The sequence below is a fragment of the Procambarus clarkii genome, chromosome 6, assembly GCF_040958095.1.
Source record: "Procambarus clarkii isolate CNS0578487 chromosome 6, FALCON_Pclarkii_2.0, whole genome shotgun sequence".
In the NCBI taxonomy this organism is placed as follows: Eukaryota; Metazoa; Arthropoda; class Malacostraca; order Decapoda; family Cambaridae; genus Procambarus; species Procambarus clarkii.
The window spans coordinates 28,022,818-28,038,641 of NC_091155.1; the positions used below are offsets into that span (position 1 = coordinate 28,022,818).

General features: G+C 46.3%; 1 protein-coding gene across 1 annotated transcript in view; it reads right to left on the reverse strand.

Moving 5' to 3' along the window:
* LOC123753874 (carbonic anhydrase-related protein 10-like) overlaps window positions 1-15,824 on the reverse strand; it is a 230,406-nt gene that overhangs the window by 214,076 nt on the left and 506 nt on the right. The gene's annotated exons all lie outside the window — the stretch shown is intronic.

The following is a 15,824-nucleotide window of genomic DNA, read 5'->3' on the forward strand; positions in this document are numbered from 1 at the left end:
GTCCTCCCCAGAGGAGAAACAGAAGAGAGTTAGTTTCAGGGCAATGTACTCGAACATAGATGGGATCACAAGCAAGGCAAGTGAACTAAGGGAAAGAGCACAAGAAGTGAACCCAGATGTAATTGGACTCACTGAAACAAAACTCTCTGGAATCATAACGAATGCCGTGTTTCCCCAGGAGTACACAATAATAAGGAAAGAGAGGGAAGGTAGGGGAGGAGGAGGAGTGGCCCTACTCATGAGAAAGGAATGGAGTTTTAAGGAGATGACTATCCCGGGCTGTGAGGGTTTCAGAGACTACATAGCAGGCACCATGACAATGGGAGGACCAAGGATAGTAGTAGCAGTAATATATAATCCTCCACCAAATGACAAAAGACCCAGTCAAGAGTACGAAAGCAACAACATGGCAGTTAACACTATAATTGAGAGGGCAGCCTCTTCTGCCTGTAGAAATAGATCCCACCTGCTCATCATGGGGGACTTCAATCACGGCAGGATTGATTGGGAGAACAAGGAACCGCATGGAGGCGAGGATACGTGGAGAGCCAAACTACTGGAGGTGGCGACTAGAAACTTCTTAACCCAGCATGTCAGTGAACCCACAAGGATGAGAGGAAACGACGAACCAGCGAGACTCGACCTGGTTTTCACCCTGAACGACTCTGACATAAGAGAAATCAGTTTTGAGGACCCAGTAGGAATGAGCGACCACAGTGTATTGGTGTTTGAGTACCTGATTGAAGAAGGGTTATTGAACTCGAGAAGGGATACCGAAACCAAAAGGTTAGCATACCGAAAGGGAAACTATGAGGAGATAAGAAAATGCCTAGCAGATATAGCATGGGAAACAGAGCTCAGGGAAAAGACGGCCCAAGATATGATGGAATACATCACGCAAAAATGCAAGGATGCAGCAAACAAGTTTGTCCCAGTCCAAAAGGAAAACAGTGAAATGAAGATGAGAAACCCATGGTTTAATCAGAGATGTAGGCTAGCTAAGCAGCAAAGTAAAAGGGCATGGAGAAACTATAGGAATAACAGGACACTGGAGAGCAGAGAAAGATACCAGAATGCCAGGAATGAATATGTTAGGATGAGAAGAGAGGCAGAAAGACAATACGAAAATGACATCGCAAGCAAGGCAAAGACTCAGCCTAAATTGCTGCATAGCCACATCAGGAGAAAAACAACAGTAAAGGAACAGGTTATGAAATTAAGGTTAGGGGCAGAAGGATTCACTACAAACGACAAGGAAGTGTGTGAGGAACTGAATAAGAAATTCCAGGAGGTCTTCACCTTGGAGCAAGGAGAAATCCCAGAGATAAGAGAGGGAATAGCTAACCAGGAACCACTGGAAGAGTTTGAGATTACCAGCGGGGAAGTAAGGAAGTGTTTACTAGAATTGGATGTGACAAAGGCTATAGGTCCAGATGGAATCTCCCCTTGGATACTAAAGGAAGGAGCAGAAGAACTGTGCCTCCCGCTCTCCATGGTGTATAACAAATCACTGGCAACAGGGGAACTGCCAGAAATTTGGAAAGCAGCTAACGTAGTCCCGATATACAAGAAAGGGGATAGACAGGAGGCACTGAATTACAGACCAGTGTCCCTAACCTGCATACCATGCAAGTTGATGGAGAAGATTGTGCGAAGAAAGCTAGTGGAACATCTGGAGCGAAAGAACTTTGTAACACAGCATCAACATGGATTCAGGGATGGCAGGTCCTGCCTCACAGGGTTACTTGAATTCTATGACCAGGCAACAAAAATAAGGCAAGAAAGAGAAGGGTGGGCGGACTGCATATTTTTGGATTGTCAGAAAGCCTTTGACACAGTGCCACACAAGAGGTTAGTGAAAAAACTGGAGATGCAGGCTGGAGTGAAAGGGAAGGTACTCCGTTGGATACAGGAGTACCTAAGTAACAGGAGACAACGAGTCAGTGTGAGGGGTGAGGTCTCAGATTGGCGAGACGTTACGAGTGGAGTACCGCAGGGGTCAGTCCTTGGACCTATACTGTTTCTGATATATGTAAATGATCTTCCAGAGGGTATAGAATCGTTTCTCTCAATGTTTGCCGATGATGCAAAAATTATGAGGAGGATTGAAACTGAGGACGATAGTAGGAGGCTACAAGATGACCTAGACAGACTGAGTGAATGGTCCAACAAATGGCTGTTGAAGTTCAACCCGAGTAAATGCAAAGTAATGAAACTAGGTGGTGGAAATAGGAGGCCAAACACAGGATACAGAATAGGAGATGAAGTACTTAATGAAACGAACAGAGAGAAAGATCTAGGAGTTGATATCACACCAAACCTGTCTCCTGAAGCCCACATAAAAAGAATAACGTCTGCGGCATATGCGAGGCTGGCTAACATCAGAACAGCGTTCAGGAACCTGTGTAAGGAATCATTCAGAATCTTGTACACCACATATGTAAGACCAATCCTGGAGTATGCGGCCCCAGCATGGAGCCCGTACCTTGTCAAGCACAAGACGAAGCTGGAAAAAGTCCAAAGGTATGCCACTAGACTAGTCCCAGAACTAAGAGGCATGAGTTACGAGGAAAGGCTGCGGGAAATGCACCTTACGACACTGGAAGACAGAAGAGTAAGGGGAGACATGATCACAACCTACAAAATCCTCAGAGGAATCGACCGGGTAAACAAAGATAAACTATTCAACACTGGTGGGACGCGAACAAGGGGACACAGGTGGAAACTGAGTACTCACATGAGCCACAGAGACGTTAGAAGGAACTTTTTTAGTGTCAGAGTAGTTAACGGATGGAATGCATTAGGCAGTGATGTGGTGGAGGCTGACTCCATACACAGTTTTAAATGTAGATATGATAGAGCCCAGTAGGCTCAGGAATCTGTACACCAGTTGATTGACAGTTGAGAGGCGGGACCAAAGAGCCAAAGCTCAACCCCCGCAAGCACAAATAGGTGAGTACAAATAGGTGAGTACACACACACACACACACACACACACACACACACACACACACACTCACACACACACACACACACACACACACACACACACACACACACACTCACACACACTCACACACACACACACACACACACACACACACACACACACACACACACACACACACACACACACACACTCACACACACTCACACACACACACACACACACACACACACACACACACACACACACACACACACACACACTCACACACACTCACACACACACACACACACACACACACACACACACACACACACACACACACACACACACACACACACACACTCACACACACTCACACACACACACACACACACACACACACACACACACACACACACACACACACACACACACACACACACACACACACACACACACACACACACACACACACACACACACACACACACACACGTAAGAAAGTGCGCAAACAACGATGACAAAAAAACTTAAAAAAAACACGAGAATGCCGTACCATAAAAGCTTGGTATAGCATAATAACCAAAAAACACCTGGTAGTTCAGGAGAGGTCACCTTACCCCCGTCAACACCTGACACACCAACACATGTCAACACCTGACACACCAACACACGTCAACACCTGACACACCGACACATGTCAACACCTGACACACCAACACACGTCAACACCAGTAAGAAACCTTCAGTTAACGTCGCCGACACAAAAAATATAATTAACAAATCTATAACTGCATTAGAAGGTGTCCCCGGCGGTGCCCGGGACAGTCTGTCTCTCCCGTCACCCTCATTCCACCCCTCTCTAGCCACCCCCTTCCCTCTCCCTGTTCCTCACCCTTCACCACATCTCCCCATTAATTCCAGTCCTGCTCACCCTTTAGTCAACCATTCGTAATCTCCCCTGTTTCTTCCAATCTTTCCTTCCCCTTGCTTTCTCCCTTCTCTCCTTCTCTCGGAAAATGTAATATTAAGAAGCACGGAAATAACTGTACGGTTCACTCGGAAAAATATATTACAATCATTGAAAAACTCTAGGGGAGTTACACCAATTTTTTCACACTTGAATGCATGAAAATCACTTCGGGGGATTTGGGGGTAGGGGGGAGTGGTGGGGGAGGGGGGGGAGCTAAATGCTATGATTTTTATAGAGCATTTAACTTGGGCTGATCCCACCCAGCCTATGTCCGTCCCAAACCACATAGTTTCACCCCTGCAAAGTTGGTTGAGGGTAGCCCCCCGAGCAGCTGGCCTCCGACTTTGGACCGATAGACACTCTTATAGTTTAGATTATAAGCACTGATTGTTTCATTCATACGTTTATTGACTTCATGATGAGTAATGGCTCTTTCTTGACCCTTGACCCTGACGAAACACTTAGATCTTAGACGTTCCATAGATTTCCAGACGACAACAGAGCGTGAATGACGCCAGCAAGACGTGCATCTGAACCTCGAGTGTAACAAGCTTGGGTGGGGTGACGTGCAGGGTGACGTGCAGGGTGACGTGCAGGGGGACGTGCAGGGGGACGTGCAGGGGGACGTGCAGGATGACGTGCAGGGTGACGTGCAGGGTGACGTGCAGGGTGACGTGCAGGGTGACGTGCAGGGTGACGTGCAGGGTGACGTGCAGGGGGACGTGCAGGGTGACGTGCAGGGTGACGTGCAGGGGGGGGGGAAGGGAGGGGGGGGGGTTGACGTGTAGTATGGAGTGAGTGTTGATTCTCCCAGATTGTGCCAGGTGGCCCTGTCTTCTGTCAGTCACCCGTCACCCTCCCGTCTCACTCGTCACCCTACCGTCTCACCCGTCACCCTCCCGTCTCACCCGTCACCCTCCCGTCTCACCCGTCACCCTCCCGTCTCACCCGTCACCCTCCCGTCTCACCCGTCACTCTGCCAGCCCCCCCTGCCCCCTCCCCCCTCTTAGACATTCCACCGCCTGAGTGGTCAGCGTCTTGACAGCCAGTGACTCGATTCCCGTCCCAGACATGAACAATTGGGCAGTGTCTTTTACCTGATGTCTCTGTTCGCCAAGCAGAACTAGGTACCTGGGAGTTAGACACCTGTGTTTTGCGTGTGTGTGTGTGTGTGTGTGTGTGTGTGTGTGTGTGTGTGTGTGTGTGTGTGTGTGTGTGTGTGTGTACTCACCTAGTTGTGTTTGAGGGGGTTGAGCTCTGGCTCTTTGGTCCCGCCTCTTAACCGTCAATCAACAGAACTGTATGTGTGTGTGTGAGAGAGAGAGATAGAGAGAGAGAGAGAGAGAGAGAGAGAGAGAGAGAGAGAGAGAGAGAGAGAGAGAGAGAGAGAGAGAGAGAGAGAGAGAGAGAGAGAGAGAAAGAGAAAGAGAGATAGTTATGACAAAATAGGCTGGCGGTAAGGACTTTAGACAATCGCCGGTTACAAAAGGCGGGGTCCAAGAGCTAACAGCTCGACCCCTGAGTGCACAAACTGCTCCATACACCCCGCACCTGCGTGTATTCCCACGATAGGCTGCTCATGTTCACATTTGTTTTCCTTTACTTTTTTCCACAATTCCAACGTTATTCGAGTTTTGCTTCCCCCCCCCCTTTGCCAGAGGGAAAGTTGCGGACAGAGGTGTTCAGCAACTTTTCACAACGATGACACTTTAACTCTGTTTTACAGCCCAACTTGTATCCTGTTGCCACACACACTCACACACACTCAGTATAACACCAGCATACACACACACACGGTATAACACCACCAGCATACACACACACAGTATACACCAGAACACACACACACACACACAGTATACACCAGAACACACACACACACACTCACACACACTCAGTATAACACCAGCATACACACACACACGGTATAACACCACCAGCATACACACACACAGTATACACCAGAACACACACACACACACACAGTATACACCAGAACACACACACACACACACACACACACACACACACACACACACACACACACACACACACACACACACACACACAGTATAACACCACCAGCATACATACACACACAGTATACACCAGCACACACACACAGTATAACACCACAACCCCCTACACATACACTCAAGATACACCAACACCATCCAAATACACTGTCAGTATACATCACCACCCACACACTCAGTATACCACCAACGGAGATGGCTGAATATGTCCACAAAAGAAGCCTGAGTATGACCACCAGAGAGGTCAGAGTATCACACACACACACACACACACACACACACATACACACACACACACACACACACACACACACACACACACACACACACACACACACAGTAAACATTGTGTGACAAATCATATATGATCTGAGCTCCACAACAGCAGTCCTGACCACACAATGCAACCCTTACTGTCTTCTGGCCCTCACGTCAACATCATAATATTACAACCATCATATTAATGACTCTGTCCACACCCGAGGGGTCAAATGAGCTTCGCCAAGACATAACACCGTCTCTGAAAATCACTGACCTCAATAAATAATATCTCAGTTGGAGAAAATACCTTGTCTGCGAAGTGGCATTGATAAATGCCTTCAATCACCTGTGGTTGAGAGTTGAACCACTTAGTGAACAGGTAAGTTGTTCAACTCTCTCACAGGTGAGTAGTTCAGTATTCACCTAGTTGTGCTTGCGGAAGTTGAGCTCTGCTCTTTCAGCTCGCCTCTCAACTGTCAATCAATCAACTGTTACTAACTACTAATTCCTCCCCCCCCCCCACACACACACATATACCCAGGAAGCAGCCCGTAATAGCTGTCTAATTCCCAGGTCCCTATTTACTGCTAGGTAACAGGGGCATCAGGGTGAAAGAAACTCTGCCCATTGTGTTTCTCGCCGGCGCCGGGAATCGAACTCTAGTCCACAGAATTACGTGTCCAGCGTACTGTCCATTCAGCCACCAGCGGCCATACAGTGTTCAGTGAGTTGAACTTACTGAACACTAGACAGGGTTAGAGAACAGATCTCTCTCCCTGTCTATGTAAAAGAGACAAGAGTATATGCTAGCTAGAATATATGATGGCTCAGCCCTCCAAAGGTGAATAGAAGAAAAAGGTACAGTTACTGGACACCATTGTAAGTGAGTGGGTAAGTTTGGGTTCGAAAATAACCTAAAAACGGCTTAATCTCTTATACAGTGTAACATACAGGTCTGATACTCTGTATAAGGTATTAGATGGGTAACCCGGCGGAGCCCGGGTCAGTCACGGGCTCGGGTCTTTCTCCACACGCCTTCGTAATCTCCCCCCCCCCTCCCCATCGTTGTAACAATCTGCAGTAATCACTGTCTTCATCTTTGTAAACATCTTCACACCATTCACCCCCTCCCCAGCTCCCCCCCCCACATCTTCCCCAACACCCCCTCCCCAGCTCCCCCAACATGTTCCCCAACACCCCCTCCCCAGCTCCCCCCCCCCACATCTTCCCCAACACCCCCCTCCCCAGCTCCCCCAACATGTTCCCCAACACCCCCTCCCCAGCTCCCCCCCACATCTTCCCCAACACCCCCTCCCCAGCTCCCCCCCCACATCTTACCCAACACCCCCTCCCCAGCTCCCCCAACATGTTCCCCAACACCCCCCTCCCCAGCTCCCCCCCACATCTTCCCCAACACCCCCTCCCCAGCTCCCCCCCCACATCTTACCCAACACCCCCTCCCCAGCTCCCCCAACATGTTCCCCAACACCCCCTCCCCAGCTCCCCCCCACATCTTCCCCAACACCCCCTCCCCAGCTCCCCCAACATGTTCCCCAACACCCCCTCCCCAGCTCCCCCCCCACATCTTCCCCAACACCCCCTCCCCAGCTCCCCCCCCATCTTCCCCAACACCCCCTCCCCCAGCTCCCCCCACATCTTCCCCAACACCCCCTCCCCAGCTCCTCCCCACATCTTCCCCAACACCCCCTCCCCAGCTCCCCCAACATGTTCCCCAACACCCCCTCCCCAGCTCCCCCCCACATCTTCCCCAACACCCCCTCCCCAGCTCCCCCCCCCACATCTTCCCCAACACCCCCTCCCCAGCTCCCCCCCATCTTCCCCAACACCCCCTCCCCCAGCTCCCCCCCACATCTTCCCCAACACCCCCTCCCCAGCTCCCCCCCCCCCCCACAAACACTCCCCATTTCCTATATCATACACTCTACGTCATCTTCCAGCACACACACAAGCCATTTCCCCGTCTCCTCCTTCCCTGCCCACACACTACCATCTCCCCTCACTCTAACCAAAAGCTTGTGCCCAGAATGCAAACCTGTCGTTTGAGCATATGTTTAGAAAATCAATATATTAATTGACTATTATATAGGTGCTAAAGTCTATGGACTCGGCGCTGAATATTTCATATCCACAGACTTCGAGAAGACAATAGGATGACCCCCCACTTCATGGAGGGGCAATGGGACGACCCTAACATCCCTATGATACATATAAATAACCATTAATGATGTAGTAACGTCAGGCTCAATAGGTCATGTTATCTCCTCAAACGATGAGATGATTCAAGCATAGTCTTGTCCACTGGGGAGAAGACTATGCAAGTGACAAGACAAGTGTTCTCAAGTTGTTGGTGGCAGTTGACGGGTGTCTACGCTCCAGGTATGTGCATTTAAGTATAACAGTATATCATATAAGTTATATAAGTGTTCATATAAGCAGGTATTTCCAAGTCCTCCAAGGGAGGTAATTCTGGAGCAGAGGGTTGAGAGGTTTTGTGCGTCGCTCGAAAATATAAATGTTAAATTTAGGAGGGAATTATCAGGGAAAGCGCTAAGCTATTACGACTATATAGCACATGGAAGGAGTCAGGATAACGATTTGGGATGAGACGGGTGGAAAGGAATGGTGCCCAACCACTTGGACGGTCGGGGATTGAACGCCGACCTGCAAGAAGCGAGACCGTCGCTCTACCGTCGACCCCAAGATCACACTCAGACCGTTGATTGACAAGAATAACTGACACCAGCTGGTTCCTCCTAGGTGGATAGACTCCAGGTGGCTATCCCTAGGTGGCCAGCCAGCACCGACACAGGACACAGCCAGCACCGACACAGAACACAGGCAGCACCGACACAGGACACACAACACGCGACACAGGATACAACACAGGACACACCAACCCAGACCCAACACCACTATACCTAGCTGGTCGTCTCAAGGTGGAAGCTTCCGCCGATCCTCCAGCTTAAATGAAGCTGTCGACGGTGTATGACCCAGCACAGCGCCTGCCCCGGCCCCTCACCATACACACCTGTATAGTGACCAACTACAGTGACGCAGTAACACCATCTGTATGGTTACTGGAACACAGTCTTCCCCCATTTTATCCTCTCATTTGTGCTCTGATTTCGCCGGTTGCTGATATGCTGGAGTTACCCCTTGCTGTGGTAACACCGGAATATCGGCATATTCCCGTTTTTTATACGAGGGGGAAACGTGTCCTTGTTTGCCATTGGAAAACAAGAACCAATGTCGGGAACCCCACCACCGTCATCATATATATATATATATATATATATATATATATATATATATATATATATATATATATATATATATATATATATATATATATATATTAGTATATTTTGGTAGCAGTCTTTCCTGTAGACATATTTTATTAAATATGACCGAAAAAGTAAGATTAATAATTCTAACACGAATTTTCTCAATCTTTCGTACATTATGCTTCACTGTTGGAGGTAAATCAAAAATCACTTCTCCAAAATTCATTTTTATTTCTAGTCTGACGCGACACGGGCGCGTTTCGTAAAACTTATTACATTTTCAAAGACTTCACAAATACACAACTGATTAGAACTTGCGTTTCCCTGATTTTATATCTACATTTGAGTGAGGTGGGAAGGGTGATGTGGCATTACATTTGAGTAAGGTGGGAAGGATGATGTGGCATTAGAGGATATTAATAGGGTATTAAAAGTATCAACACAAGACAGAACACGAAACAATGGATATTGAATAGAAGTGTTTGTAGAAAGCCTATTGGTCCATATTTCTTGATGCTTCTATATTGGAGCGGAGTCTTGAGGTGGGTAGAATATAGTTGTGCAATAATTGGCTGTTGATTGCTGGTGTTGACTTCTTGATGTGTAGTGCCTCGCAAACGTCGAGCCGCCTGCTATCGCTGTATCTATCGATGATTTCTGTGTTGTTTACTAGGATTTCTAGTAAAGTGAAGCATAATGTACGAAAGATTGAGAAAATTCGTGTTAGAATTATTAATCTTACTTTTTCGGTCATATTTAATAAAATATATATATATATATATATATATATATATATATATATATATATATATATATATATATATATATATATATATATATATATATATATATATATATAACTGAAAACTCACACCCCAGAAATGACTCGAACCCATACTCCCAGGAGCCACGCAACTGGTATGTACAAGACGCCTTAATCCACTTGACCATCACGACCGGACATAATGAGGTGATAGCCGAGGCTATTTGAACCACCCCACCGCCGGCACTCGGATAGTAATCTTGGGCATAGCATTTTACCAAATCACCTCATTCTTTGGGGCACACGTGAGGAACACAAATGCGAACAAGCCTGAATGGTCCCCAGGACAATATGCAACTGAAAACTCACACCCCAGAAATGACTCGAACCCATACTCCCAGGAGCCACGCAACTGGTATGTACAAGACGCCTTAATCCACTTGACCATCACGACCGGACATAATGAGGTGATAGCCGAGGCTATTTGAACCACCCCACCGCCGGCACTCGGATAGTAATCTTGGGCATAGCATTTTACCAAATCACCTCATTCTTTGGGGCACACGTGAGGAACACAAATGCGAACAAGCCTGAATGGTCCCCAGGACAATATGCAACTGAAAACTCACACCCCAGAAATGACTCGAACCCATACTCCCAGGAGCCACGCAACTGGTATGTACAAGACGCCTTAATCCACTTGACCATCACGACCGGACATAATGAGGTGATAGCCGAGGCTATTTGAACCACTCCACCGCCGGCACTCGGATAGTAATCTTGGGCATAGCATTTTACCAAATCACCTCATTCTTTAGGGCACACGTGAGGAACACAAATGCGAACAAGCCTGAATGGTCCCCAGGACAATATGCAACTGAAAACTCACACCCCAGAAATGACTCGAACCCATACTCCCAGGAGCCACGCAACTGGTATGTACAAGACGCCTTAATCCACTTGACCATCACGACCGGACATAATGAGGTGATAGCCGAGGCTATTTGAACCACCCCACCGCCGGCACTCGGATAGTAATCTTGGGCATAGCATTTTACCAAATCACCTCATTCTTTGGGGCACACGTGAGGAACACAAATGCGAACAAGCCTGAATGGTCCCCAGGACAATATGCAACTGAAAACTCACACCCCAGAAATGACTCGAACCCATACTCCCAGGAGCCACGCAACTGGTATGTACAAGACGCCTTAATCCACTTGACCATCACGACCGGACATAATGAGGTGATAGCCGAGGCTATTTGAACCACCCCACCGCCGGCACTCGGATAGTAATCTTGGGCATAGCATTTTACCAAATCACCTCATTCTTTGGGGCACACGTGAGGAACACAAATGCGAACAAGCCTGAATGGTCCCCAGGACAATATGCAACTGAAAACTCACACCCCAGAAATGACTCGAACCCATACTCCCAGGAGCCACGCAACTGGTATGTACAAGACGCCTTAATCCACTTGACCATCACGACCGGACATAATGAGGTGATAGCCGAGGCTATTTGAACCACCCCACCGCCGGCACTCGGATAGTAATCTTGGGCATAGCATTTTACCAAATCACCTCATTCTTTGGGGCACACGTGAGGAACACAAATGCGAACAAGCCTGAATGGTCCCCAGGACAATATGCAACTGAAAACTCACACCCCAGAAATGACTCGAACCCATACTCCCAGGAGCCACGCAACTGGTATGTACAAGACGCCTTAATCCACTTGACCATCACGACCGGACATAATGAGGTGATAGCCGAGGCTATTTGAACCACCCCACCGCCGGCACTGGTGGGGTGGTTCAAATAGCCTCGGCTGGTTCAAATAGCCACTGGTTCAAATAGCCTCGGCTATCACCTCATTATGTCCGGTCGTGATGGTCAAGTGGATTAAGGCGTCTTGTACATACCAGTTGCGTGGCTCCTGGGAGTATGGGTTCGAGTCATTTCTGGGGTGTGAGTTTTCAGTTGCATATTGTCCTGGGGACCATTCAGGCTTGTTCGCATATATATATATATATATATATATATATATATATATATATATATATATATATATATATATATATATATATATATATATATATATAGTAATTGATCAATTTTAGTAATTATAAGTGTAAAGATATATTATTTTTTTTTATATACAAAATTATATGCGCAAATTTTAAGTTAGAATTGAACACTTACAATCATCAGAATATTTTTGTTTGTGAGAGAGAGTAGCCACGATGACGTATTATTTTAAAGACATTGTTCGATGGATCTTGATCAAATTGATCAAGATCCATCGAACAATGTCTTTAAAATAATACGTCATCGTGGCTACTCTCTCCCACAAAAAAAAATATATTCTGATGATTGTAAGTGTTCAATTCTAACTTAAAATTTGCGCATATAATTATGTATATAAAAAAAAATAATATATCTTTACACTTATAATTACTAAAATTAAGTTGAGTGGCAACCCTGCCCGCGTATGGACAAGAGAAGCCATGTTGGCTTGAAGTATTCAGTGTACCACAAGACGTCACGGAGGAAGGATTGCGCTCTGGCGCTCTGAATAAAGCTCTTACCGGGTTACTTTTCCCGCCATAATACCGTACATTTTATTGATCCTTTAACGTGCTCAAGTGAAAATATAATTATTTCCAGAAATAGAAAATGGCATTATGGCATGGAAATATAAAATAACTTGGAATACTACCTTGCGTTGAGGAGGACGGCATATCCATAAGGGTCATGTGGGATATTTTCACCACCAAAGTATTGAAATACATCTCCCACGGCGGTGTATTGCTGCAGGATACAATCGGAGTACCCTGGCCACTTTGTAGCTATACATCAATAGTAGGTATACTGTACAATTATATACAACCATATACATGGTATACATATGGGATACATACGTATTTTTAGTGTATACCACAAGATGGTAATGCATTAATCGAAGAATTTGGATATTCACATGTAAATTTTTATCCCATAATGTGGAAAATTCGTAAAATTATTATTATTTTTTTCTCATTAATCAAGACACATAGACACGACACATGTGTCACGACACCAGACACGACAGATGTGTCAAGACGCCAGACACATGTGTCAAGACGCCAGACACGACACATGTGTCAAGACGCCAGACACGACACATGTGTCAAGACGCCAGACACAACACATGTGTCAAGACACCAGACACATGTGTCAAGACGCCAGACACGACACATGTGTCAAGACACCAGACACATGTGTCAAGACGCCAGACACAACACATGTGTCAAGACACCAGACACATGTGTCAAGACGCCAGACACGACACATGTGTCAAGACACCAGACACATGTGTCAAGACGCCAGACACAACACATGTGTCAAGACACCAGACACATGTGTCAAGACGCCAGACACGACACATGTGTCAAGGCGCCAGACACGACACATGTGTCAAGACGCCAGACACAACACATGTGTCAAGACGCCAGACACGACACATGTGTCAAGACGCCAGACACGACACATGTGTCAAGACGCCAGACACGACACATGTGTCAAGACGCCAGACACGACACATGTGTCAAGACGCCAGACACGACACATGTGTCAAGACGCCAGACACGACACATGTGTCAAGACACCAGACACATGTGTCAAGACGCCAGACACGACACACGTGTTAAGACGCCAGACACGACACATGTGTTAAGACACCAGACACGACACATGTGTTAAGACACCAGACACATGTGTCAAGACACCAGACACGACACATGTGTCAAGACACCAGACACATGTGTCAAGACACCAGACACATGTGTCAAGACGCCAGACACGACACATGTGTCAAGACACCAGACACGACACATGTGTCAAGACACCAGACACATGTGTCAAGACGCCAGACACGACACATGTGTCAAGACACCAGACACGACACATGTGTCAAGACACCAGACACATGTGTCAAGACGCCAGACACGACACATGTGTCAAGACACCAGACACGACACATGTGTCAAGACACCAGACACGACAGATGTGTCACGACACCAGACACGACACATGTGTCAAGACACCAGACACGACACATGTGTCAAGACACCAGACACGACACATGTGTCAAGACACCAGACACAACAGATGTGTCACGACACCAGACACGACACATGTGTCAAGACACCAGACACAACACATGTGTCACGTTTGAGGAGAATCAGTCCACATCTACCTCCTCCAGCAGTGGCGCCAACTTTGAACTTCATGAACTCAAAAGTGAACTTTTACAACCTAAAAAAAACGTCTAATTTCAACTGGGTTCTCACGAGTCTCACATATTATAATCTGTGTTTGGTATTTAAGGATTATAATTGAAAGCCTACTTTATTGAGTTATAAGTTTCTAAACTAAAACATTCATGCAAAGTGATGGATCGAATTAAAAAATATAAATTCTCAGAAACTAAAACCAATTTAAAACAACTGTAAATCCAATTTTAAGAGTATAGTATTGTAAGCTAATTAACGTTAACATTTTTTTAATTCTAAAAAAAGAAATCACATTTTGTATTTTAAAGTCTTTTTTTTATTAATTTCAAGGTAATGTTGCTAATCCTTTGTCAGAAGTCTGAAAATGTTGTGTTTTTTCTTAGATAAAAAAATACATCAACATTCCTTCAATTTCTCAAGAGGAACTTGAGAAATTTTCAATTTCTGGAGCAGAAGAAGAAGAATACCTACACACCCACCTTCTAGTACGCTGCTCTCTACCACTCTGGGGCCAGATTCACCAAGCAGTTACGCAAGCACTTACGAACGTGTACATCTTTCTTCAATCTTTGACGACTTTGGTTACATTTATTAAACAGTTTACAAGCATGAAAACTTCCCCAATCAACTGTTGTTATTGTTATAAACAGCCTCCTGGTGCTTCGGGGCTCATTAACTGTTTAATAATTGTAAACAAAGTCGTCAATAATTGAGAAAAGATGTACAGGTTCGTAAGTGCTTGCGTAGCTGCTTCGTGAATCTGGCCCCTGGCCCTCAACAGGCATGCAGACTGCAACCTCTCGTAATATCACGTCGTATTTTGACGTAGACTTTACCTAAGACCAAATATTGTCGTACAAGAAAATTGCAGCGTCTTGCGAAATTTACATACTGACCCGTTTTCTGTTTTGGGTCCTCTGGTAGCTTAGGATTAGAGCACTTTACTACGACCATTTCTTGACGTTGGGAAACCTTAGGAGGACAGGCTGCGGGCCTCCTTACACACAACTATTTAACACATCCTGTCCTCACACTTATTGCAACGCAATTTTGAGTCAAAGTTCAGGTGCAATATAGAAATTGAAAACTAGATGATATTTTAGAAGGGGGGAGGGGTAGTAGCCAGGCACACGCGCCTCTGAGGAAGTCAAACTGCTGAAACATTGAAGCTTGTCAATGGTGTTGATATCAGAGCAAGCGACAAGGTCTGTCTTAACATGAACAAATCCACAAGGGCTGTGACGAGGATTCGAACCTGCGTCAGAGAGCATCCCAGAC